The sequence below is a fragment of the Bison bison genome, unplaced genomic scaffold (assembly GCF_000754665.1).
Source record: "Bison bison bison isolate TAMUID 2011002044 unplaced genomic scaffold, Bison_UMD1.0 scf7180017864498, whole genome shotgun sequence".
Taxonomy (NCBI): domain Eukaryota; kingdom Metazoa; phylum Chordata; class Mammalia; order Artiodactyla; family Bovidae; genus Bison; species Bison bison.
In genome coordinates, this window is record NW_011495057.1 from 6,304,912 (window position 1) to 6,309,698 (window position 4,787).

General features: G+C 41.1%; 1 protein-coding gene across 2 annotated transcripts in view; it reads right to left on the reverse strand.

Annotated features, from left to right (window-relative positions):
* CHST9 (carbohydrate (N-acetylgalactosamine 4-0) sulfotransferase 9) overlaps window positions 1–4,787 on the reverse strand; it is a 280,265-nt gene that overhangs the window by 108,690 nt on the left and 166,788 nt on the right. The window lies entirely within an intron of this gene.

Below are 4,787 nucleotides of genomic sequence, written 5' to 3' on the forward strand. Positions count from 1 at the left end.
AGTCGGACACGACTGAGCGACTGAACCGAACTGAACTGAAGGTGCTTATATATATACATCAGTTCAGTTCAGTTCAGTTGCTCAGTTGTGTCTGATTCTTTGCGACCCCATGGACTGCAGCACCTCAGGCTTCCCTGTCCATCACCAACTGGAGTTTCAAAGTACTGAAACTCCAGTTTCAGCTTCAGCATCAGTCCTTCCAATGAATATTCAGGACTGATTTCCTTTAGAACTGACTGGTTTCATCTCCTTGCAGTCCAAGGGACTATCAAGAGTCTTCTCCAAAACCACAGTTCCAAAGCATCAATTCTTTGGTGCTCGGCTTTGTTTATAGTCCAACTCTCACATCCATACTGGAAAAACCGTAGCTTTGACTAGATGGACTTTTGTTGGCAGAGTAATGTCTCTGCTTTTTAATATGCACTCTAGGTTGGTCATAGCTTTTCTTCCAAGGAGTAAACGTCTTTTTATTTCATGGCTGCAGTCACCATCTGCAGTGATTTTGGAGCCCAAAAAAATAAAGTCCATCACTGTTTCCACTGTTTCCCCATCTATTTGCCGTGAAGTGATGGGACCAGATGCCACGATCTTCGTTTTCTGAATGCTGAGCTTTAAGTCAACTTTTTCACTCTCTTCTTTCACTTTCATCAAGAGGCTGTTTAGGTCTTCTTAACTTTCTGCCATAAGAGTGGTGTCATCTATATATCTAAGGTTATTGATATTTCTCCCGGCAATCTTGATTCCAGCTTATGCTTCATCCGGCCCAGTATTTTGCATGATGTATTCAGTACATAGGTTAAATAAGCAGAGTGACAATATACAGCCTTGACATACACCTTTCCTGATTTGGAACCAATCTGTTATATATATATATTTATATACACATATGCATATATATATATATATGTATATATATATGTAATTGGGATACAGTTTGTTTTACGATGTTATGTTAGTTTCTTCCATACAATGAAGTGATTCAGCTGTATGTATACATATAGCCTGGGATATAGTGCTTCCCAGGTGGCACTAGTGGCAAAGAACCTGTCTGAGAATTCAGGAGACATAAGAGATGCGTGTTTGATCCCTGGGTAGGAAAGATCCCCTGGAGAAGGGCATTTGCAACCACTCCGGTATTCTTGCCTGGGAAATCCATGGACAGAGGAGCCTGGCGGGCTATAGTCCTTGGGGTCACAAAGAGCCGGACATGACTGAAGTGACTTAGCAAGGAAGTACACATACATATATCCCCTCTGCGCTGGACCTCTCCCCCCACCTCCACTCCATCCCATCCCTCTAGGTCATCACAGAGCACCAAGCAGAGCTCCCTGTATTATACAACAGGTTCCCACTAGTTATCTATTTTACACATACTAGCACCTTGAATTAGTATATTCTTCTTGAATACATTCACTCACTGCATGAAGCAACCAAATTCCCCATGGAGGAGTGTAGCTCCCATTAATTAAAATAGTAGTCCATAATGAGTGAGGTACAGCCTATAGTTTCTTTATTACTTCCATTTGGCATATGAAGGACATTCTCCAGCCATTCAAATCTCTCTCCGAGGGAAGTTAACTGTCAAGGTAGATCTTGGCAATTCTTTCTTGGGGTCCCCAGTGCTAACTAAGAATTTAAGAGGACACCAGACATCATCCTCTTGGCTGGTAGGATAACCAACTTCCAGGTATGGGAGAGGAAGTGTGGCCCTGCCTGCTGTACCCAGTGAATCCTGTTCTAAGGTCTAGAAGGGGTGCTGATGACTGAGGGACAAGAAACACGCAGATGGGCTCTTTTTTACTTGGTTCAAATGCCACTGTTCTATTCCAGGGGAGATAGAAATGTTTCTCACTGTCTCGTGTGCTAGGGAAGAATGAAAACTCAAGTGGAAGAGAGGCTGGGGTAGGGACTGTGAGCCAAGGGCGGTCAGTGAGAGGGTAGGAGAGGCAGGCAAGGGTCTGGCGGGTCTCTGAGCAGACAACTATGTCTGGAGCTTAGCTGGTAGGAGAGTAGACAACCTTGGCCTCTTTGGCAACTCAGCTCTTTTCCTTGATAATGATCAGAGCCATAGGCTCACAGGCAGCTGACCCTTAGAAAACACAGTCTTCTGCCAACTCAGGGTAGAGGCTGGAGAACAGGTCCTGGAATATCAGTCTCCACGCTTCTCAGACTGGAACTCATCAACGTTCTCAATTGTTCTCTCAATGACACAGTGCTTGCTTTGACCTTCTCTGACTCAGGCCATTGAAACATCCCTATTGGCTGCTCTGGGACACATAAATATGACTGTACTTGCAAAATCATGCTTTCATAAAGGGTTCTTAATGCTGCTTAAAAACCACTTTCACAGGGCTTCCCTGGTGGTCCCGTGGTTGAGAATCCACCTTGCAAAGGAGGGGACACTGGTTTGATCTCTGGTCCAGGAAGATCCCACATGCTTCAGGACAACTAAGCCCGCCTATGTGCCACAACTCCAGAGTCTGTGCCCTGGAGCCCGAGAACCTCAACTACTGAGTCCATGCATCACAGCTACTGAAGCCCACACACCCCAGATCCTGTGCTCCAAAACAAGAGAAACCACCACAATGAGTAGCTCACGTACCACAAAGGAGTAACCTTCCCTGCTCTCTGTATCTAGAGAAAACCCAAGTGTAGCAATGAAGACCCAGCACAGTCAAAAATAAATAAATATTAAAGGAAACACTTGCACATGTCCCTTTCCAATCTTCATTCCTCATTCTGTTTTTTCTCTCCCCCTGGAGACAAGCTCCTATTCACAGATGACAATCATCTCGCAGCTCTCATGTATAGAGCACCTTTGTATGAATATGTTGTACAAGCTTGTCTTCAATAATCGCAACAATCCATATAAGCTGTGTACTGTCATCCTCATTTTATAGACGAGAGCTCAGTAAGTGAAGCCAACACTGAAATGTACATGGGTTATGTGATCTGCCCGTGTTACATGACTCACAGATTCTGGAGCAGGGATTCAAACTCGTGCCTTTCTAATAGGCATTCCACACTCATCCAACAGCAAAACGGAAAGGAGACTGAAGCTCTCAGACATAAACTCCCTCGAATCTCTTTGTATACACCTTCAAATGTTTATTTATTTATTTATCTCCCCTTCTCTCCTTTAAGAAGGAGAAGCCTATTCCTGAAAGTTCTCTCAATTGTCCACAGTTTTATCTATTCCCATTTCTCCACATTTCAGCTTTCTACAGACAACTCTCAAATCTTTCTGTGAGCTCCAGCTGGTGTTTCCAACCTCTAAGGAAAGGCATATCTTAGCAATATACCATTTAATAGACCATATATTGTTCCCCACCTCCTCAGCTCTCCACCTGAAACATGTCTGCTGTTTTTCTTAAGCAATCCACATATTCTCTATTTCCATATGTTGCTCACACTGATTTGAAATGTCCTTTTCTCTACTTGTAGACATTGAATTTATGTTTAAAGAATGAGCTCCAGTGTTATACCTGCTATGAGTATTTCCCTAACTTTTTAGTCAAATTTAATGGTATCATCTCGGTGTTCCCTAAACACTCTGCTTATAAGGATAACACATCACTTATCACATGGGAAAACTGTCTCCATCTCTGCTTCAACTTACGGGCTGCCAGCACAGTGTAGACAAGGAGACAGTTTTATTAATCTCTACACACCTTGAAGCAATAAGCACGGCCCTTGGCTAAGTGTTTGTTGTATGAATGAATGAATGGTGATTTGGTTACTGCTCTGACTTTTCAACATGCCACAAGGAGGGCATGATATGATTTGGGGGTTATTTATTTTTCCCCCTAAATCTTCACTATCATCTTGGGAATTTGTCTTTCTTGCTTTGTGAAAATACGGTTTTAAATTAAAAAAAAATTCCTTTGGTATAAAATCACAGAAAATGAAAGGGAATGCTACATCATTTTTCTTGTAAAAATAAATTACATGACTGTCATCCAGGTGATCAATGTTACAGATAGGCATTCAAAAAATTAAAATGTATATTTGTCAGTTTCAAAAATAAGATAATAAGAATTGATCCTCTTCTACTAACAAACATTTATGTCCATATATAACACACAGTACATTTCAGTAGACTAGAATACTGAGTTTGGGGAGGTGGGAAGAAAAAGGGGACGTGAGCCTGAACTACAGAAGTCAGATTTATTGAAAGCAATGCACTTTTATTACTTTCAATACTCTAATCTGCCAATAACGCCTGTCTAAGGAGAAAGCCACTAAATGACATGCATCCTTATTTTACAGCTGAATCTTTTTGCCTAAAGACCACCATATGTGCCAAAACCATGAAAACAATTATTCTTTTAAAATAGGTTACAGCTGTTTTCTCTGTTTCTTGTATCAAACCCATGCCATGCTGACAATTCATAAGTAAATTTCATCTTGGTCTGGGTCAAACTGTCAAAAACTGTATAATCAAAATACCTGAATGAAGAAGGTTTTACTGAATTCTTAGAGGAAGACATTTCTGGAAAATAAAGAATATAGTCCAATGTCCCAGGGAAGTGTTATAAAATAAAAATAGGTAAAATGTGAACTTTTTCAAATAAGATGGATATTAATTATTCATTAAGCTAGATATAACTGGAATATATCTTCAAAGTCTATGATTTCCTCTGTAAATTTATTGAGGGCAAGGATCATGGTTTGCTTGCTTTTCTCCCCTATCCTCCAAGACTTTATAAAACTCAAATGCCACCTAGGCTGTGCTTTCTGGTGATGGATCATCAGAACAGGTATTTAAAAGTGACGCTACAGGGTTT